We start from the raw sequence: 22,971 nt of genomic DNA on the forward strand, positions 1-22,971 counted from the left end.
AGTTAAGTTTCCTCTGGAGAATCTCCGTTGCCGGCAATTGCAATAGAATCCGGCGAATGCCGCCAAACAAAAGGGCCGCCCAAAAGAGAGAGAGAGAGAGAGCGCCGCGTGGAGAGCGGAGAGAAATAGAAATGGAGGAATCGAAGAAAGTCGCCGCGCTCTCTCTCGCTCTCTCGCTGGAAGGCGGCAAGTCGTATAACACTCGATATAACAGCCCGATGCTGTGGGCCACCTCTCCCAAAATAACGGCGTTGCTCGAACTACCGTTCAGTTTGCGAGCGTTGGTCGTCAGCAGCGGACGTGCGTCGTGGCGATTGCAGATAAATATATACGTACATTTGGTGGAAAATCGAATTTCGCAACGGAGCGTGCGGCGTGCGTTAAAGTCTCCGGCATTTCCCCACTAAGTTTTCCTCAACTCAACTGGGCTTAGCTTGGCTCAGCTTAAGCTAGATCAGTGCCGGCCACGTGCAAATGGCAATCATTGAAACAATCTATGCAGAAATGAAAAAACGCCACTGCACTGGGCAAACATAATTAATTACGCGGCGCTGTGAAGTGCGTGCGTGTGTTAAATAAAAATAAAAATAAAAGTAAAAATCATTATTAATTGCACTTCAAGCGCTTTTAAATACGCATCGAGTGCCGCTCTGTCTGTCAATCGGCTGGATTTTCTGCGGTTTCACTGCGTGTCGCGTACATAAACAACAACAGAACCCTGAACTCAAGTGAAGTGCAGTGCTGTGAGTGTGGCCAGCGTTTCGGTGGGTCGCTTGTTGTGCGCGCAATTTCCGGCTTCCGGTTCCGCCGGAGCTACTTCCGCGTCCGGTCGACTAGGCGCAACATTAATTTGCCAACGCCAGAAGAGTAATCACAGCCCAAACAACAAAAAAGTAAGCCCCGGTTTTATTGGCCAAAAGATAAACAAGACAGAAAAGTGCTAAATTTCCGTCTAAAGAGCAGACTCAAGTGTTCCGCATAAATTCGAATAAAAATATATTCAAATATTCTGGTCCTGCAAAGTGATATCCAATTAACAGGTTAGTTTGGCTTGGTTTCGTTGCTTAAATTCCAAATGTATTTCATAAATAAATGTTTGCATCGCACATGATTTCTGAACTCCAAGAAGTAGGATTATTTATATCGTGAAATACTTTTGGCGTTTAATTTCATGCCCAGCGCCCAAAAGTATGCAGCAAGCATATTTCAGGCGTGGCAGGTTGTTGGCACAAGAAGCGAAATGGGCGAAAAACAAAACGACAACGAAACGAAATGGAATGACAAAAGCTGTGTGCCAGTGTGCGTTTGTGTGTGTGTGTGTGTTTGTGTGTGTGCAAGACAAGCAATAAAATGGCGAGCGAGCGGCAAAGTTTTTGCGCGCCAAAAAGCGTGCAACAACGCGAGTGGCAGCTATGTTTATGTGCCACATAAAACTAGCGCGGCCATGTCGCATTGTTGGTCGAAGGGAGCAGAAGAAAAGTCGCCTACACGGAGAGAAAGTTTAGTTAACTTGCCAAAAGAGCTGGCACTTTGCCTAGAGTGCAAGTGTTGTGAAATGTGTAAATCTGAAATATTTATACATCTTATTCTTCTACCGGCAATTTCATATATCAATGCTTTTAAAGACAAACTTTCTTGCTGTGCAGAGCAGGCCGTTTTATTTTATGAACCTTTATTATGATATTTGCCTTTACTTCTGCTCCACTCCCGGCTTTAGTAAACAATAATCATAATAATCGCAATCACAGGGCAGAAGGCAGAAAGCGGAGACCAGAGAGCGAAGCTGAAATCAGAGGGCATGATGGCAAACAATGAGCCGCAGTCGCTGGCCTTTTTGTGCTGCCTGTTTTAGGCGCCGTTTTCGCACGTGTTTGTTCGCACCTAGTCGGCCACTAACACTGGCACAATTGCACTCACACACACACACACACGTACAAATATACGTAGCCTGTGAAAAGAGGTCCTTTTGTTGTCGTCCTGTCGCACTAAATTGCGCACAATTGAAAGCATACTTTCAGGCGCCCGAGCATTTAGTGTGCACTTTTGAATGCCCTGCACTCCATTCCCGGCTCATCTCTGCTCCCCATTTATCGCACTTCTCGTCCTGCAGAATCCCCAAAGGACCTCCTTTCACATTCTGTTTTTTTTTGGCGCAGTGTCTAAAAGGTTTTTATTATTAAATATGGCAGAGGGTATTAAATATTTCCTGGCTGTCAAGGTTTCAGCTGCGAGATTACCCAGGAGAATTCTTATTTTTCCCTTTATATACATACTTTTTGAAGACCTTTGCTCCAAGAATCCTTTGGCGCCTTTTAAATTCCGAAGCAAGAGTTGGAATTAAATTTAAAGCTTGATAATTGGGCAAGTTTCGCTTGCCAAAAATGCCTCATCTCGGGCTAATTGACCTCAATTCCGGCTAATCGATAATGCCTGAGCTGCATTCCGGCCCTTTGTCTTGGGCCATAATTTCATTAGATTGGCCTCGTCTACCGAAAATGCTTTCTCTCTACGCAGGCTTAATTAGATTAATGAAAAATAGGATTACGCCCAGTCAAAGCCAAAGGGAAAAGGAAAAGGGGCCCCAACCGAGCAGCTTAAATCAATTGTGTGTATATACTTTCCCATTTTCCCTTGCTCTTAAAGACGTTCGCCTTTGGGTTTTTCTTTCCATTTTTTTTTTTTTCGTTTTGGGCCAAGGGGCAACCGCAGAAAGTCGCAAAGTCGTCGGCCTGAGTCCTCATTATGCGTCGCTTAGATGCCATTTGCCAGAAATGGCCTTCGAGAAAATAAAGAATGAAAATTTCCATGCCAAGCGAAAGAAAAAAATGAAAAAAAAAACTCGACTGGACGTGACACACAACAAATTCACAGCTATTTTGCCAGCCACCCTACGCATTTCGTATTTTCAAATTAATTCCAAGGAATTTTCCTGACTCCAGGCAAGGTTTGGTTCCGTTTTGACATAATCTATTATAAGAGCTCATAATAATTTTTGTAAACTTTTTGCTATCCTGTTCTGTTCTGTTTTTTTTTTTCGAGGGCGTATGTTTTTAATTGTGGGCGTGTCGTGTCTTAATGACATCGCTTGAAAACATAAAGCAATTTCAATGTGCGTCGTGGGAGTGATTGCAAAGTGTAAAAATATTAATTAGCATGTGGAAAACAGGACCTTTGGTCTTAAGCAGCTGTATCTTTTGCAAATGCTTACCAATACGTCAGTTCAAAATAAATCAACTTGGCCAAAAGTTACCTTCCAAATCTCGTAGGTTTGCGGTTGTACCACGCACATATGTACGAGCTCATAACTCGTGACAGTGAGTTATTATAGTATTTATGTATATTCTTGTGTATGTTTCGTCATAAATTTTATAAAACAGGATTCAAGAAAGCTGGGACTTTGTGTGGGTTTCGGTTTGGCTACCGAGTTGCAGAAGGTGACTAAACTTTTAAATTTTAACAAGAGACAAACACTCACGTTTCCCATGCGATAAACAGATTAAAAGTGCTTACACATGTACATATGTATGTGTACATCAAGGATGTGAGAAGATAATATGTTGAAATAATTTAAAAAATTCAAATGTGGAGTATGTAATTACCATTTAAAAGCTTTATTGTAATATAAGTGAAGTTGCATTGCATAAGTTAACTGGAAATCTTTAGTTTCTTTAGTTTTAAATAATATTTCCCAATTTACAAAGTCTTAAGACCATAATAACTTCATAGAACTCAGTAGTTACATGTACACATATATATATTCTTTAAATATATTCTGCATTTGCACTCATGCATATTCCCCACTCAGTAACACGTCCATAAATTTGAGCAATTTTTCTGAATTATTTTTTATACATATTTTGAAATATTTGCATTGCAATATTTTTCAATATTTTGCTAACGAAAACAAAGTCCTATTGTTGGCATATTCTGGCAATTTCGTTTGTTGAACTGCAGTTTAAACTGGCTGGCAAAGCCATGGCCCTAATGCTTTTAGCTCAAATTTTTGGCCAGTTCGGGTGCCAAAAAATGCAAATTTAAAATGCGTTGGCATGTCAAAAATCCACACACAGGGTGCAGAAAATCGGGGGTGAAGAAAATCGATAAACGAGACATGTGAGTGTTAGTATCTGTGTGTGTGTGTGTTGTGTGTGTGGTGTGTGTGTGTGGGGTAAGCTTTTAGTATCTTTTGCAATGCAACTGCCATACACGAAATTTGGCAAACTCACAAAGCGGCGAAGTGGGGTATGAAACGAGATAGAGCCGAAGAGAGTAAAGAGCGATAAAAGAGAGCCAGCAACAAATAGCTTAATAGGAAATAGCATAAAAGCATACCACCCACCACCCACTTCAACCCCCACCAACCCTCCCCCCACCATTTCCAACGGGTGGAAAAAAGCAGAGAAAGGAAAATCTTTGCACGTATCGCACTCAAAAAATCAGTAAACGCATTGGCATCTCCTTCAAGACATTGTTATTGTTGCTGCCGTCTGCAAGGGTTGACTCACGGGTTAAAGGGGGCGGGCGGTGGCAAATAGGGGGTGGCACTAGGGGTTGGCAGTAGGGGGTTAATGCTGAGGATGCCTCAGCTTATCGGATAGCGTTCGTAGCCCTCGTTCGCGTTGTCGTTGTCGTTGTCGTCCCCGAATATTTGGCATTAGTCAAATGCAAATTTTTATAGCTGCCTGTCTGTTTACTTGAAGCGCCGATAAGCCCGCGCATAAGCATATATACCAAATGGATTCGGGATGTGCCGAGATGCTGGTGCTGCTGGCCATGGAAATGGAAATCGCGAAGGGGGAATCGGGATAAGGATGGGTGCATGGGTCTTATGGCAAGCTGACTGACTCAGTTCCCCCAAAGGAAGTCACTAAAAATTCCTTGAATTTCCAATAACATCAAGCGGGCAAATATGTTTCGCCAAAGAGTTTAATCCTCAACTAACTCCGTCTTTTTGGGCAACTTCAGATGCTGTCAACAAAATATCTAGTAACTTTAGCATTAAATTTAGTGAAAAAAACCTAATTAAATTTTAATTTTTCATTTAAAGTCATAAAATATAGGAGTTACTAGATTTTAGCATGTGAAAGTTCACAAATGTGCATGTGCAAATTAATAAACTACCCTATATAAATACTGTTGTGGAAAAATGAATATGCATTTATGCGATATTTGGCCTAAATTGGCTTAAAATCTAGTTCTTTTACGCTCAAAAGGATTTCCAATAAGCTTATAAATATAATCGTGAATCAATGGAAATTTTAATAAAAGGCTAGCGAAAATAAAATAAATTATTGTCAAAGCATATTCGAATTAGTTAAAAAATGGATTGTGGTGCAAGAGCATTATTAATTTGCCATATTTGTTCGCATATTAATTTTCTATGCTTTTCAGTTTATTTTAGTCTTAGCCGAAATAGGAATAATATTTTTAAAGCTAGCACTTTAATAAACGAGCGACGGGCACAACATTACCGCCCAGCGGAAGCGCCACTCACACACACTCAGCTACTCACACACACAGATACGCACACTCACACACAGATACTCGCAAGCAGCCGCGTATCTGTGCTCTTTGCGCCTGGAAGTAGGCAATAAGCAGCGTGTTTATGTGTGTGATACAAACATTTTAGCGTATTTTTATTACACATACACGGCGCAGGCTGCGCGCGAGTGTGTGTGTGTATTTGTGTGTGTGTCGACAAGCTCATTGCTGAATTTATGAAAATTCTGTAAGCGTGGTGGATGGTTGGGTGAGGGGTAGGGGGTGGGGGCTGGATGGAAAAACATTAGCACCCAATAGAGTTTAATGCGTGCGTGTCAGACCTTCAGTCGCTGCCTTTTGGGCTCCCCAGCGGATGTACATATATATCCTGTCTGAGTCCCAGCTGCGCGTTCTGCGGGTCCGTGGCCACCACCCACTTTTGGCCCCAATGCCACTGCCAATGCCAATTTGCGGCTTAACATCTTTGAATTATTGAGGCGCGCGGCGAGGTCACAGCCTCCGTTTCGAGATTTCTCCTCTCCGCTAACGAGCGCTCTTGGCTTTGGGCTTTTGGCCAAATTAAAATTTTATCAAAATGAAATTTGCGGCTTTCGCGTATTTAGTTTAGTTTGAAAATTTCCAAAGTGATTTCGCTGCCGCTGGTTTCCTGGTTGCCAGCGGATGTTTCCCAGCGCATGAGAGCTTCCCGAGGTGGGCAGTGGTTTTTCCATAAATATTTCATACATTTTGCGGTAGATGTTTTGGACCCCCGAGAACAACCGGCGACTTGCGATGTGAAATATGATGGGCGTAGTTTGATTAATTTTCACTCATCTGGCTTTATAAAATCAGTGTGATATAACGCTCTAAAAATCTCATTGGCAGAAATGTCAGATTTGATTTATTGCAATAGGAACTATGAGTACTCATTGTTTTTAGTAAATAAAGCTGCCCCTGCCAGCATCATATCTAGGTATCACCCTGGATAAACGGCTCACCTTTGGGCCGCATCTCAAAAACACAGTAAAGAAATGATTTCACAAATCACAACAGCTGAGATGGCTCATGTATAGAAGGAGCACTCGTTCGCTGAGGTGCAAAAGAGCTGTTTATGCGCACTGAATCGTACCGATGTGGTTATACGGGATCCAGACTTGGGGAATTGCCACCAAATCTAATTATAAACGTATCCAGGTGATGCAAAATCGCGCACTACGACAAATAACCAACTGTCCCTCGTATTTACGTAACTCCGCACTCCATAAAGACCATATTCACACAGTTGAGTCACAAATTGGGAGACATACAAGTCGATATAGTGACAGATTACTGAGCCATAGCAGTCTTCTTGCAAGACGTCTCATCCCCGCTCGACCTCTAAGAAGACTTAAACGGCAAGGCTTTGCCAAGACAATTGGGCAGCAGTAAAAACTCTTCATTTATGTTCCTACTCCACTTATTTTATTTTATAGTGTTTGGTAATTGATAAGAATACTTCTCCACACTGTGATGTTAAGATACAATATTATGATGTACGGATTCCTCACTTAATAAATATTAATAAAAAAAAAAAAAAAAAAAAAAAAAAAAAATATATTATTACCTTAAGATATTCTAATTACATGTTAAGCACTCTGGTCAACATAAATCACTGCATGTGGGGTCAGTATTTTTTATGGTTTAAACCATAACCGTTAATAAAATCAATTTGTTTTTTGGGTGAATCTACGCAGTGATGGAAAAATCTTCTTAAGCTGCGAGTTTCTTAGGAGGGGAGGGGAAAAGAATATATAAGCGCTTCAGTGACATATTTTCTTATAATCTGCACTTTTATTGTCTCATCTCCCTTTGACCTTTCCACCATTCTTACGCCAAGCTATATCTGCCTCTCGTTGTTGCCTCCATTTTCCCATCTTCCGGCTTTTGTGTTTACATTACACTTTAACTAAGCCGTCGAAAATTATGCAATAAACTTTACTTTTACGTGTCCCCACAGCCACTTGTACTCTGTCCGTCTCTTTCTCGCAGTCGCCAGCCATCTCTTTCTGTGAGTCAGCCGGCATCGTGCTTACTCTTTCTCTCTCGCTATCTCTTTCTGCTCCTACACTTATTTATTTACTTAGCTGTTTTGTCCTGCTGCTTTTTTCTACGCTTTCGCCGCACTTATCCTTGCGATTTCTGATGTTCGCGCATTGTAGCTCGTTAGGTGGGTGGTTGGGTGGTGCAGGGTGGCTGGTGGAGTGTTTGGGTGGGGCGTTGCAAATCTTATTTGATGATGCCACGGCAAATACTTTAATTTATGCAGTAATCCTATTACAATAACAGCGGCGGTGGCACCAACAACAACAGCGGCATGTACAATGAGAAGGACAAAGGACGAAGGATGTTGGCAATAAAAACAGTGAGAGCAACAACAACAACAATGCATTTATTTCGGTCTTGTTGTTAAGCGATTTTGCTTCTTTTCTTTTCTTTCCGTTTCTTTTTTTTTCTGCTTGATTCCTTTCCATTTTATTTTGTTTTCATTTCGTGGGCCAGAAAAATCAGGCGAACCTATATCCTTGGCTCCCTACTTTTCCGCCTCCGTTGCCATCGATGTGGCACTCATTTGCATTTTCCATCCTGCTCCTTTTGCCGTCTTAGCGGCAATTCAATTTATTTTAATTTCTACTCTTAACACAAAAAATTACCAATTCAATTTTATGACTTTATTCTTCTCCCCAGCCACGTGGCGCATTTCTCAGCAAGTACTGTGAGCTCCCAGTTCAGCTGCGGCTGGGGGAAAAGCGTGGAAAACGTTGGGGAAAACGACGAGATAGATCTGCACTTTCTTGACACCGAAATCGAAATGAAATCTGCGAGCAGAAAAGGACAATGGGAGCGAAAAACGTGCGGCAGTTTTCCCCTTGGCTATTTATATAGATGACTATATCTTCCAACTTGTTTTCGCATTTTTGCACTGCCTTAGTTTTGCATATGCAAACAGCTTAGGCTGCGTGGAGGGAGCTCTTGTTTTGGAGTATGCAAATGAGTTTATAAATAAATTTTGCAAAGACTCCAGCTGACTGTGTGGCGCATCTTTCAGCGAATCCCCAGGAGTGATGCTGCCCCCTTTTTAGCCGCTTTAAATATAAATAGTATGAAGTGTTAATGGCTAATCGGTTAATTCTATGTTAGAAAGTTATGTAATCACTAGCATGTTTGGCTCAAAAACCCAAGAAACAATTTGAAATCTAGAAAATCTCGATGCCGCAATAAATTGTAAACTCATTTGGCCAACCAGTTTCATGGCCTTGGCCATTCCGGATTTCAGCCAATTTCGTTCGCATGTCGCCAACTAAGTAAATTTCATTGGCTTAGTGTTAGTTTTGCCCTTTTTTTTTTATTTTTTGCGTCTGCCGTAAAAAGCAGATTGAGCCAGAAGCCTTGCCGTTTGCCACAGATTTTGTGTCGCATAAAAATCGCAATCGACGAAAGCGCTGGCTGTATCTTTAGCTGTCACTATATCTGTATCCATAGCCCAGCCATTTAACGTTGAGATAAAATTTACATTTTAACCGAAGCCAGCTCAAAGGCAGGTGGAAAGGGGCTGAGCGGGGAAGGGGGCGTGGCAGGACCATTTAGAGACCAAGCTGAAATTGGTTTTCGCTATTCGCCAGCGCATGGTATTTACTCTAGGCAAGGGTATGTGGCTCTAGTGCTTAAAATGGTTAACAAGCATCAAAATAAAGATAAAGATACATATCTTAAAGATTCTTACATTTTACATTTTACATTTACACTTTCATGCAACGCAGGATGTAGTATATTATTCCCTAAGACACATTTATGGTTAATTCCTCGTTAACTTATTTTCATAACCATAAAGAGGGTATTAGCATGTGCGACTATATAATTCAGTTTTGTTTAGTTTGTTTTTCGGGTGGTTGGCAGCATTTTCTTTGGCTTTCCCCCGCTTTTTGTGGGACAAAAGTGAGCGTCTGGACCGTGTGGCTGCGTTTTGCTGTGTGTTTTTGTTTTCTTTGGTGTTTTGCTCCCTGACCGCCTTTGGGCATATTCAATTTTCTTTATTATACATATTTCTCTCGTTGTTTTGGCCTTTTCCGCAGACCCCAAAAACCGGTGGGTTAGTATACTGCGATACTCCAGGCGAGCTTTCAATTTTTATGACTTCTGGTTCATTTTTACTGCGTTGGCGGTCCCAGTGTCTCGTGTTACCCCGATAAACGCTGCAAGTTTCTTCCCTTCCCGGCCATTTTGGCCCTCTCCACTGGATTTTCCCCAGAGCTCTTTTGATGCTGTTTTATGCCGCGCCATGCGTTTTTTGTTGCGTCTTCAATGAAATGTTTATTGCTCTGTTCTTTTATTCGAAGCCCCCGACTCCTATTGATTGAATGAAGAGGTCCTTTAGGATTCGTTCTACCCGCTTTTCCCGCCTTTCCCGCCTTTTCCCGCTTTTCCCGCAGCTCTGTGCTGTTTATTGTTGATGTAGTATCCAATGTTGCGACGTGTTCTTGTGTGAAAGAGTCGCGTTTAGGCCAAGTCTGATAACTGAGAGTACAGGTGGATTGGGTGTCTATTCAGGTTTCATATTTATGTCGCTGATTGACTGTTTTGTCAGTTCTTTTGCTGTACTGATAAAGTTCAGTAAGCTGTCTTTATGCGAAACTTATTGGCACATTTGTTCGCTTTTTCCCCTTCAAACCGAACGACACATTTTCCTTTGCCATACTTTTTATTTTCTTAAGATTCTGTGATTCATTTGTTTTTAATTTTATGCAAACTCACAAAAGCATTTGGACTCGTTGTTTGCTTGGGATTTTCTAATTTGCCAAAGTGTATTGCTTCGACTTCAATCCAACTGGTTATTTATTTTTGAATTTGTGTGCATATTGTTTTTAAACATTTCTCTTTTTTTCCCTTGGCACTTCTCTGGGAAAATGCAAATTGTAAATAAAGCACTAAACCGTATTTTGCACTTGCCACATTGTTTTTGGCCAAAAGGAGGGATTACACTTATGGTCTATACTTCCAAATCTTTGTATTTGAGACATAAGAAGAAAATAAGAATTTTCTAATTGCCGTACTATTTTCTTGAATAAATTTAAAACGAATTTGTTTATGACTTCACTTAACTGCATAAAAACTTGTGTATTCTATATTATTTTTTTATTGCACTATAACTTTATTTTTTAATAAAATCGAGCACTCATAAACTTGTGAGTGAACACTGTGAGTTTATTGAAATGGTAAAGATATTTTGCTTTGTTTTGCACTTTGGGACAACACTTCGCATCTACGCTCAGCCTGAAATTGCACTTTATCTCCGATGTTGAATGAAAACAGTGCTTTAATATTTGTTTTAATTAAATTCGAATTTTCTCGAGCGAAAAGCCAAGCTGGAACGAGTATAAATAAAAAAAAAAGAAAGGGAAAACAACAACGACGCCTGCGAATATCTTGCCGAAAGCTAACGATGCCCGGAGTGGTCTCCATGGTAAAAACCCACTTAATCCAATTTAAGAATGCAACCACTTGAGTGCATACAAACTCAGACACAAAAACTATATGCACATGCTGCTTAAACTCACTCTTTTCTGGATTAAACTATGCAAAGTTTATCCCCAACTGCGGTTTCTTCGTATCACTGCTAAGCCGTTGAATTCCCAGCCATTTGCCTATTTGTTAAAAAAAAGAAATGGGAAATGCAATGGAAAAACATGGCGAAAAATTACCCTGGTAAAATATTAGCAGCCAGTGAAAATAGGGCCGTTTATTTGGCGTGCGTATGTGGATTCTCGCATTTTCCACTCATAAATTAGGGGCAATTTCTTTCCGGATTTTATACACATTTCTTTTTTTTTCTTCCTCAGCCCAGATAATGTATACATTTTTTGCATGTGACCCAACGCCCACCCACCGAAAATCTTATCAGCAAGGGATGTTGGGCACACCCGCTGGTTCCATGGTTCCATGTATCCATGTATCCATTGTTGGGCTAAAATTTATATATTAGGTCATTAGGTTTGTAATAATTTGTTGGGGCCACATGTAAAATGGGCCCACTAGTTGTTGCTTATTGGCATCATTGTTATCCCAGCTTAATGGGCCAATTGGGGGGCTGAGTGTGTGTGTGTGTGTGTATGTGTTTCATAGGTATGTGTTTTTCCCCCAGCGACCTATTAGGATGAAATTTCGTTTTAATTAAGTTCCGCTGCCCCACTCCAACGCACAAATTGGGCATGCTGCATTTTTAATGCCCGAGATTCGGCTCAATTAGCAATCTGGCCCGAAACAAAACTATGCGTTCTGTACCACTTGGCCCATGCATTTTTGATAGGCGCCCAGCTCAGTTAGCTAAACAATTTTCCAATTAAATCATTTCTGGGCGCCAGAAAGTATGCCCAACTATTTTGCGCCAAACATTCGATAGTCCTTCGACGCTCCTTCCGCCGCCGAGCCCAAAACTACACTTAATTAAGTTTGTTGCGCAACTGGAATTGTGGGGCAAATTGAATTTTCAACTTTGACTTCGATTTTTGTTCTTCGGTTTTTTGGTTTCATTTCGGTAGGCACACTGCACTCCACTGGTTTTTGGTTTTATTTTTAGTTTTTGGTTCTAGTTATAGTTCTGGTTAATTCGCATGCTAATTCCCAACGAAAGTGGGCAATAAAATTGGGCCAACTGATGTCCATGTCCTGGTTCTCTAGATCCGGATTCCAGGTCTGCTTCTGTTTTCTGCTGCTCTCAGCACAAAATTTGTGCCGAGCGGAAATGTCTCAGTTTCGGTGCGTAATTTTCCAGCATACTCACACACACATACAAGTACTAACACACACACACACACAAACAGGATAGTCCGCTGTCTAGTATCTGTGTGAATGTCTCTTCCTTTTGCTATTTACGTTCACATGTCCGTGAGCACATGACCTCCATATAAAATAAATTACTTTAGTTATCTAAATGGCGTGCATGTGTGAGTATGCGAGTGAGTGTGTGTGCGTGCGCACGCGTCTGTCTGTGTGCAGCAACGCCCTCTATTTCGCTCACCCCCCTCCCCCTCTTCGCTCTTTCCACGCTTTATTCGTGGGTTCTTAATTTTTTCTCATGGCACAATCGCTGCGTATACCCTACAAAACACAGCATCTCAGCTATGGCACAACGATTTTTTAAGCTGTCTAAAAGTATGCAGTAATTTATTACGATTGCAAAGGTTTCATGCAGTTTGCTGCATACTTTTAGACATCTTTTGTAGATATTTTGATATCTATAGAAATATAAATATTAGAAATAGAAGCTACCAATACCCTAATTTCATTTTGAACATAGTTTTAAATATATAGGTATAAGATAATTTGCTTGCTAATGCCCATGAGTTTTAATATCTATTCTACCAAAGAGCATCCCCAAGTTCCCATACGTAACTGAATCCTGGTTATTTCTTGGGTTCTCGTTCGTCCTTCGCTGTGCTGGTCGTCTTTTTGCTTTTAGCCAAACAAATGATAACAATAAATTACACTCTCGAGATTTGGACGAGCTTAAGTATGAAGTGCAGCCAGTCGATGTCGATGCGCTGGTCCAAAATAATGAAGGCAACATGACCGGGTACTCGGTGGGCGGTAAGGGGACAAGGACGAGATGGTTTTGCTGGACGGGCAGGGGTGGGGAGTCGTGGCAGATTCGGGTTTCCTTAGATGCCACATCAAGTGGCAAACGCACTTGGGGGATTTTTTTTCTTTTCGCTTCCTTAGACATCGTCCTTTTTCTTTTTTTTGGGGCAGCAAAAATAAATGTTCTAATTTAGCGACTCAATTTGTGTAGTAAATTTATCAAAGGGCGGCCAGCCATTGTGTGAGTGCTTGTGATAAGGCCACGCCCACTCCTGGCCATATTCTCACACATAGACAGTCGTCGTGTTACATTTCAGTTGCCATTTATAAACACGGCTGTCGTTTACCTGCTTTTCCGTATCGCTTTTTCTACGTGTGTGTGTGTGCTATTTGTATATTAATTTTTGGTCTGTTGCGGTCAGCAGGTGATAAATCTACTCAGGTGATAATAAGTGCCATTGGCAGCGATTTGTTTAGTTTTTATTGCATACAACAGGGCGTTTGGGCGTGGCCAGGAGTCGTTTTTGCGCCGGCCACTTAAGTGCGAAAGCCATAAAGAAAGGCTGATTAAATGGGTCCTGCGATGATGACCAGCATGCCGGGGGAAACAATACGGTGATCTCGTAAAACGAAACTTACGAGCATATCTCCAATCTTATGGTCGAGAGAAACGGAAAACTGTTAACCCACTTAAGAGTCCAGCTGAGAGCAGTTCGAAAAGTTTCAAGAAACAGGCGAATGGATCCTGCGTCATAAAGAAGGTTTTAAAATATCCGCACTAAATGCGGCTAAAATCAACAGGAGCTCAAGAGTTCGTGGCAAAACTTTTCGACCAATATGAATGCCTCATATAATAAAATGAAAATATAAATATAAGCGGCTAAACGAGGAAATGAGGTGCCCAGCTACTGGAAACGCGCTCAACAAGTGCACTTTGCGCTGCTTAGCGCCTATTTGGTCGACTTTAAACATTTTTATGGCATTTTTTTTACGGTCATAAAAAAGCGAAACACAAAGCAGGAAACTCCAGCCAACCACCGCCAACGACTGGCCTCAATAAAAGTTTTGTTTTGTGCGTTAATATTATAACGACATTACGATCCACTTGGGCCAGTTGACCAAGTGGACTGCACCTCAAGTTGTGCTTCATTATGCGGATGGTTTTAGACGATTTTGGTAAGGATTTGCACTGCTTTCTATATATATTCAATGATATTAATTATGGAAATCCATTGCTGTTTTAGTGCAGGGAATTAAACTGTCTACTAGTATGCACCAATGAAGTAACTAACTTGGCTTCATCTTAAGGCTCTCCTTTAAAACCTCTGTGCACCATGTGGTAATCTATAAAGTGGAAATGAACTCCCTGCACATTCGCTGATACGCGAGTCGAATTTTCCTGTTTCACACACTATTAGGAATGCCCCAAAGTGCCATAATTTTTTATCCACTGCCACTGATTTGCGCAGCGGCTCGTAAACTTGGCCGAGCTAATAAACTCCGGCATGGAGTCCGACTATCTGGGTCAGCCGAGGGATATATAGTGCTATATAGACAAGGAGCAACTACCACACTATATATAGATGGTGAGTTTCGGTACTGGCTTCTTTAGTGGCGCCCAGTTTCCTGGCTCATTGTTCGCGCATATCAATGGGCGAGCGGGAAAACCGAAACGAAAACGAAACGAAAACGCATTTTCGACTCATTGTTTCTGCTTGCCTTCTTCCTCTCGATTTTTCCGCCGTGGATAAAATATTATTTTTATTTGCTCGGCTGAGCACATCTGCAGCATCAGCGGTCGTCGAAAGGAGGAAACTGCTGACTTCACCTTGATGCATGCGCTTTTCATTGCAACCCGCACACACACACACACACACATGAAATTTACCCTTTACTAACCATTGCATTTTTTCTTTTTTGCCATTTTTCCTTTTGTCAACGTTGGCAAAACATTTTCCCCACTGCTCCCGAAATCAATATGCTTTCGTCGCCAGTTCTTGGCAAGTTAGCAAACTGCCACAGTTGCAGCTCTATCAGGGGCCACGACCCCCCTCACCACCACCCACCCCCCTTGCCAGCCAGCTTTTCCGACCTACTTGCTGCTGAAGCGAATTTTCTTGTCATATTTTCAATTTGTGTCGCCTCGCATTGGAACGAAGGGAAAACGGTTGTAGGTGTCGGGATTCTCGGCTGCTTTATGGCCCCGGTTGACAATTGCAATAAAAATGTTGGCAGGGATTATAACAAGCGTATAATGTCATGCCACGCCCCCCATTTTTCTCCATTTTCCTCAATTTTTCCAGACCCTCACGCCCCCCACCCACTGTCGAGGTCAGTGGGCAAGTGCAGCATCGAGTTTCACCTGCTTTTCCTTTCCATCCTCGCTCTGTTTCGGCTTTTCTTTCCCGCTTTGCCATGTCATGTGCAAAATGTCAATTGTGCTTAAGGGCAAAGGTATTTGATTTCAGTTTTAGTGTTTGTGGAGGACTTGAATCTCTGCCTCTCGCTCGCTCTCGCTTTTCTCTCTCTCTCTCTCTTTCGGACATTGTCAAGCGTTGATGCATGAGATTTGTGAAACCATTTTTGCTGGCTTGGCCCAAGCACGAAAAGTATCTTACGGATGCCGAATGAGGAGGGGCTGAGTTTCGGATTAACATTTCTGTTTACCCAGAGCAAATTGTGTATTTTTAGAGCATGTTTGAGCTGCAAAAAGCAAACATGGCTTGCTTATAAAGGGGATTCTCTGGCGAGGCTCTATTATTAATTAAACATATGGGGTATGAAATTAGCTAATGAAGTTTGAACTGAGATGTAAGGGTAAAAATCATTTAATGAAATAAATTTTATAAATTATAATAAACAGCTTTCTCTTGTTTTAAATACGTTATTTTTTATATTATTGCTTAAGCTTTTTTTCGCCAATGGAATTCTCATTAAATTTAATTACTTCGGTTTCTTGAAATTACAAGCACCATTTCAATAAAGAATCTATGCCAAGAACCCAACTGCTCACATTGACAGCCACAAAAATCGAAACTCAACTGGCGGATAATAAACAGCTCATAGCTAAATGAACTTTTTTGTTTTCTGCCGCCAACCAAATGAGGGAAAATTCCAAGAGCTTTTCATTTAGGCCAAATGAAGGCCGCTTGTATGCCGGCAATGAACAGCGGCGAAATGCGAAAAAAAATTAACAAGCCACGCACAAAATTAGAAACGTGCGTGCAACACAGACCGCAGGGGGAGAGGGTGGGGGCGGTGTGTGAAACGAAGGGGTTGGGCGGGCGAAAAGTGGGTGGTTGGGTGCTACGACTAACAGAAAGACAGAAAGACAGACAGACAACTAAGCGCCATGTTTAGCCCGGCCAATACAATTACGCTGGCCATAACCCTTTCGGCGTGTAATACGCACGTAGTGACCAACCACCCGCCCCAAGCCCGCTGCCCACACACACACCCATCCCCCTACCCCTACCCCCCTACCACTGCCAACGGCGGTCAAACACACACACACACACACACAATACGTGGTCAAATAAATTGACGCCAGCGACGACGCACCACAAAATTCAATTACACGTACAACTCGTGTATTGCAGTCCCTGTTTTTCTCTGCTTTTTTTTTTTTGCTCCTCCGTCGAATATTGAGTCCGGCATTTGACGCCACCAATCCGGATCCGTACTCATGATTTTGATTTTGATTTTTTTCCATTTATTGGACGCAGCTCCCCTACCGCCATTTGAGCCCCAATCGCAGGTTGGCCAAAACTCTCAAGTTGGGGGCTTGCAACTTCAAGTTGAAGGGCTCAACTCAACTTAACCCTCGGTTGGACCACCGTGGGCGCATTGACCCCGCATTAATGGGATTATGGCCCAAGCAGTTTTAGCCAACTGTTCCTCCGCTTCCATGTTGTATGTGTGTGTTTGGTATTTTCTATTTGGGCTTTGTTTGGCCAGCAGTGGGCAAATCCAGTTATTAATATTTTATGCGTTTCTTTCTATTGCCGTTCGCAATCCCTTCAAACGCCGTCCGCTTAGTTGGGCTTATGGTCGGTAGTGTGTTGTGTGTAGTGTGTTGTGGCTATGCCAGCCGATAAAAAGGGTTTCGGTCGGGCTTAGGGGCTCACACTCACACTCACACTAACACTCAGACTGAGACTAACAAACTCATGGGAAAACGCTTATGGAATCAGTGCATGCGCTTCAATTGCTCTCGACTCCATTATCCAGTTAGACACACACTCAATTTCCAAACCGACCAGTCCGTTGGCCTTAGGGGCTAACGAGTTATAAATATATATTTTTATATTCCCCCCTTTTGTTTTGTTCTGGCTTAGATATTTAGTCGAAACTCGGCTGTGAAAACAATGTGCGAAAATTGGTTTATTATTTGGATACAGGATTTACGCATTTCACTTGCCAGCACTTGAAACAGTGCAAAATAAATGTAATCGCTACATAATAAAGTTGCCAAATCAAACTAGCACTACTGGTGGTTTTTTCAAAAGAATAGCAATATTTTTTAATATCGTTGCTGTAATAAATATGACTCTATATCCACTTGCTTCCAATTTATTTTATTTATTTTCTTTAAATATAGTTGCAAATAAAAAGTTCGCAATTTCACTTGTCCTATTGGCTTTAAAAATGTATCGATTACAGAGGGGACAGCACAAGTGTCTGGGACCTAAAACTATTTCCATATAAATATTTATTTTCGTCGAACAAACAACACAAGCTTATTTGCCGAAACAATTTTATTCCGCCAACTAACGAACTCCAAATTAATGCCGTTTGGCTATTTACTTTACATTTAAGAGGCATTTTAATGTTTGCCGGGCTTAAGTAAATTTACAGTGCGTAAGGGAGTGGCAAACACTGAGCTGCATAAGTCTGCGTACGCCCCCGGGCGTGTCATAAAACGCAGTTGTAAAAAAAAAAATATATACATATATGTATATATTTCATTTGCTGCCAAATGAAAATCTCTGGCACAGATGCCATTTTCCCGGGGCAACAATTCAATTTCACCATTTTGTACGCCAAGTACGCAACGAAATGCGAAATACGAAATATTTTAATTGGAAAAACTACAATTGGTTATCTAAATAAATGTGCCACAGTGCCATTGCCATAAAGTATGCCACACCACGATATTGTATATGCCTTAACAACAAAGGACAATGATGGCCAATTTATGTGAGTTTCATTCGCATTTTCCAATTTTATAGACGGCAATCAAAGGCAAATTATACGAATCCAAGTGAGGGTGGTGGCCCAAAGCCAAACAATCGCCGAGGGAAAATTGCGGGCCCTGCGCTCGCCACTCCCAAAGCAATTTAAATAGGAAACCAATTAAATTTAAACACAAAAAAAAAAAAAAAGGTAAACAATAGCGCACTGACCAGAACTTTTGCGAGGAGCAGCCATAGCAGTGCATTCAATTGCATTTGCGTGTCATTTTGTTTGTGTTTTTCTATTTGTCCGGCGAGGGCCTTTGTTTGATTGTTTGCCTTGGTGGCCAAAACAGTGTGGTTTGGGCCATTGGTAGGCACTTTGAGCCATCGAATGGTTTGCATTTCACGGATTTCAGCGCCGGCTTGATTATACACAGTCGATTCAGATTCACATTCACATTCAGATTCAGTTGATGTGATTTGGTTTGGTTTGGTTTGGCTTTCCGCACCGCCGACTAGTGGGTCTAAAGTTCGCAGACTCCTTTTTTTTGGGATTGGACAGGGTGACCTCCATCTGCTGCCACCATAAATTAATGGCTAAAAAGGCTGGCGCACTAGACTATAATTTCCATTTGGCAAAAGTATGCCAACAAACCAAAACAGAAAGCCAAACACATGCCAGGCCAAAAATGCAAAAGGAAAGCTAACACAGCTGACAGCTACCAGCTAGCAGTTAGGAAAAAAGCAACAGAGAACCGAGGCGAAAAAACACTGAAATCGTTGTCGAGCCATTGCTAATGGAACATATTTGCGTTGAAAAGGGTTTTCCAGCCATGTCTCCATGTGTGCGTGTGTGTGTGCGTTTTGGCCTGAACTGTTGGCAAAACAATAACAAACAAAAAGAGGGGCGGTTGGAATGGCAAAAAACTATGCGTCGCATTCCGCATGAATAAACCCAAAGCTGAGCCACACAAAATACAGAAGAAAAAACAAAAAAAAAAGGGTTGGGGGTAAAAATGTAGAAAGAATGAGGGAGAGCATTTCGAGGCATTCATAAAAATGTCGCAAAAACAAAACGCAGCTGAAATAAAAAGAACTTTATGTGTCATTCATTCAAAACCATGTGAAAAGGCATCAGCAGCAGAGCAGAGCGTATTGTGGGATCCCCATATAACGTATACGTACGTATATGGAATCCCCGGATCCCCGGATCCCCTGTTTTCCGGATACGGATCCAAAGTAGCCGCTGTCGAGCGAGTTCAGCGACATAAAAATTGTGTGACAACCAGGAATTCCCACGGCTGGGCCGGGCAAAAGTGTGAAAAAGTACGCATGTCCTGTGGTTATTGTTATCCTAGTCACTGACAATAGAATTTTTAATAAATTAAAAAGTGTTTCCAGTCTGGACGGTCGTATTTTAATTTTCGAGTGCGGCCGCTCACAAAAGTATGCAATAATAAATTGATATTCCATTTGCATACGCACCAGAGAACTGCAGCCCGCCACTCGCACTCTACGTCCACCCGATAAACACTCGGTACTCTAGGCACCCCGTTTTTTTTGACACCCTAATTGCGGCAACACAAAATACTCGAGTGTTTTACCGACGTTGTGTTTTTGTTACGAGTAAAAAAACCACCCGAGGCCTGCTGCGCAAGAGCCGTTTGGGTGAGTGGACGCACAGTCAACGATCGGCCGCACGTCATTTTTTGTATGCGGGCTGCAGTTCTCTGGTCATTTTTTGTACGCCTAAAATTTGTATGGGAGGAAGCGTGACGGGTATAAGAAATGAAGGGTAAAAGGGAATACCCAAGAAAAATTTCGTGCTCACGTCTTTGATGGACTCAAAGGGTGCCACCCGTTTCGAATCATTCCGTTATTTATTTTTCACACGTCGCTACCTGAATACTCTAATGACAAATATTCTTATATAAAGTAATTTTTGAAATGAATTTTGTGACATTATGTACTATTATTTTTACTATAATCTATATTTAAATAATAATAACGTTATTAATATATATAATATATAATAATATATAATATAATATATATATATATATATTATATTAATAATATATAATATAATAAAATATTATATAATATATATAATTAATAATAATAATAATAATAATATATAATAATAAGATGAAGGGCATTTTACAAAGTATTCGACAAAGTCTAGAGCCACGCCGAAAGAATAGTGTGTAAACGTATGGAGTGTAAAACGCATGGAGTTACGCATCTTGTCTGTGACTCGATTACCTACGAGACCACTCGAGTATTTTTGGAAACACCCGAGTATTTTTGGAAACACCCATGTGTTTAACGGTATACCCACAAGTGTTTTTCTCACTCATCCCTTTTTAGGCAGTGTGTGATCGGCACCCGCGACGCGGAGCACCGTATTGATTCGGGTGCGCGCACAACGGGGTGTCTTGTCTACATGTTCAGATTTATACTGTGTGTTTGTAAGTACCCGCGATGTGCGTGGCGGGTAGCACCCGCACACAAAATTGTAGGGTGTGAGTCGAGTGGTAAAAAAGTGCCACCCTTGCAGTTCTCTGATACGCACTCCCCATTTCCTTTCTTTTTTTTTTTTTTGTTTGCGGTTGGTTTGAAGAGTTTTTCGCCAAAAATTGTTTGCCATAAATAATATGTTCAAACACGTATGCCTGTGTCTGGCATCCGCCCAGAAAATAATGAATTAGAGCCGTTGTGTCACTTACACAGCCATGGAAAAGTGCTGGCTGGTGACAGATGGGTTCACTTTTCCCCGTAACCTTTTGCATTTAAATAGGTCAGCGATAATGTGGTAAATACAACAGAAATTAGACCAAACGAATTGGAGGTTGATAGGCAGGCCTACTGATTTATATAGTTTGAATATTTCACAACCAATTCAAGATTTTCTTCACTTAATAAATATTAATTAAAAAAAAAAAAAAAAAAGTATAATCGTGTTCCAAATTGAAATTGGCAGCTGCTTATATGGAATAAATCTTGTTGATCTTAGAGTTTGATGTTGTTGTTTCGCAACGGGATAGTGTTTATTGTTTAAAGGATTTTCCCTTATTGTGTGATTTTTATCTGGATCATTTTCCCACCTATGACTGACTCACTCGCCAGATGCGCCGTAAAGCTCTGCTAATGTATTTCAATTAAGCCACTCATTGCCAGCTGCAGACCATCAAATGGCTTTATGCAGCAACATTATTGCACTCGCAGTGCGACAACAATATTTGTATAATTTTTAATGTTTTCGGCTGCAATCCGGATTGCTGGCAAATGCGAAATGGAGCTCTGCCATGGCATATAATTGGGATTTTGGTAAAGTCGAAAACAAATACAATTTGTCTTATGCAAACAACAAGCAAGCGCGCTGCAATCAACAGCAACAAAAACAGCGGCAGTGGTGGGCAAATGGCAAACAACGTGTCGTATGCGCAATCAACGACGGCATTTATTTAAATATTAAAATCAGAGCGTCGCCAACGAAAACTATGACATCCAAATAAATGCAAACGCACGTGTGTCCATAGGAACGTGTACATCATGGATGCTACCTGTGTTTTGGGCCATGTCCATGTGTTGGTACTGCGAGTTGGTACGTCGCTATTCAGTCGACGAATTCACGCCATTTTCAACACGTGATTTTCACACCGCATCAGCGGCAAAAACAAATCCATGCACACACACACACACACATTCACAACATGTCGACTGTTTTCGCATGTATTGACGCGCTTAATTAATCATTTAAGCCTTTTGCTGGACCCGGCACAACCGGAAAAACACTAACGATGGTGGCAAAGCGCCGAAAGTGCTGTCGTTGAACGTGTTTGTTGTTTAAGTAGATGCAAAAATAAATTATAAATTATACAAAGCCTGCTACTAATGACATATTATCATTTTATCGTTTCAGGTGAGTGATTATCGTGATGACAGTTGGATTCGGACTGCCAAAGGATAGATCGAAATGAGATTGCTACCAGCTGATTGGAATTAGAAGCTTTATTGACTTGGTATTTGTTTAAAATATGCATGGCTTCTATTTTTTGAATTTAATCTATCAATATAATAAATAATTCAATGGCATTAGGAATAAGTGTGTCATTTCTAGACAGCTCATAAGTGATTTTGCAAATGCATACTTACTTTGCAATCTCATTAGCATTTTGTGTGCAGTTCCTACTGATTTGTCGTCGTGCTGTTTATTCCCTTATCTTAATTAGCCAATCAGCTAACCAATCTAGCCGCCGTGTCAGCGATTGCCGGCGCCACCTTGATAACATTGTCACCTAATTAACATGGCACACGCACTTGACCCGACCCAGGCACGCAATGTTACGCATACGCCCCGTGGGCCCTCCCAGAAAAGCAAAACGACACAGCATTTATGGTGCTAAATTGTAAATTATACAGGCAGCGGCAACTAGAAATGAACATGCGCTCAGGTTAACTGCTGGGGAACTTGGCTAACAGAACCGGAAACGGAAGTCGCCTGTCATGGCGGCGGAGAAAGAGCGGGGTGCAAAAGTGGGTGTAGGAGAGGTTCCCCCACCCATCCAGCCAGCCAGCCAGCCTGTTGCCTGTTGTATGCCATTTAAATATGTCATAATTTCATTTATGTGCTCTCACACTCACGCAAAAGTCAGACATGTCATGTACACATACTTGGTGTGTGTGTGTGTGTTTTGGG

The 22,971-nt window shown here is 41.4% G+C and overlaps 1 protein-coding gene across 1 annotated transcript in view; it reads left to right on the plus strand.

Annotated features, from left to right (window-relative positions):
• The first annotated feature begins 241 nt into the window (after positions 1 to 241).
• Positions 242 to 22,971, plus strand: part of LOC6734351 (irregular chiasm C-roughest protein) — a 119,757-nt gene continuing 97,027 nt past the window's right edge. Inside the window, exon 1 of the mRNA XM_016167998.3 lies at positions 242 to 1,040. The gene's annotated coding sequence lies outside the window, so the exon portion shown is untranslated. The remainder of the gene's footprint in view (positions 1,041 to 22,971) is intronic.

The sequence above is a fragment of the Drosophila simulans genome, chromosome 2R (assembly GCF_016746395.2).
Source record: "Drosophila simulans strain w501 chromosome 2R, Prin_Dsim_3.1, whole genome shotgun sequence".
NCBI lineage: Eukaryota > Metazoa > Arthropoda > Insecta > Diptera > Drosophilidae > Drosophila > Drosophila simulans.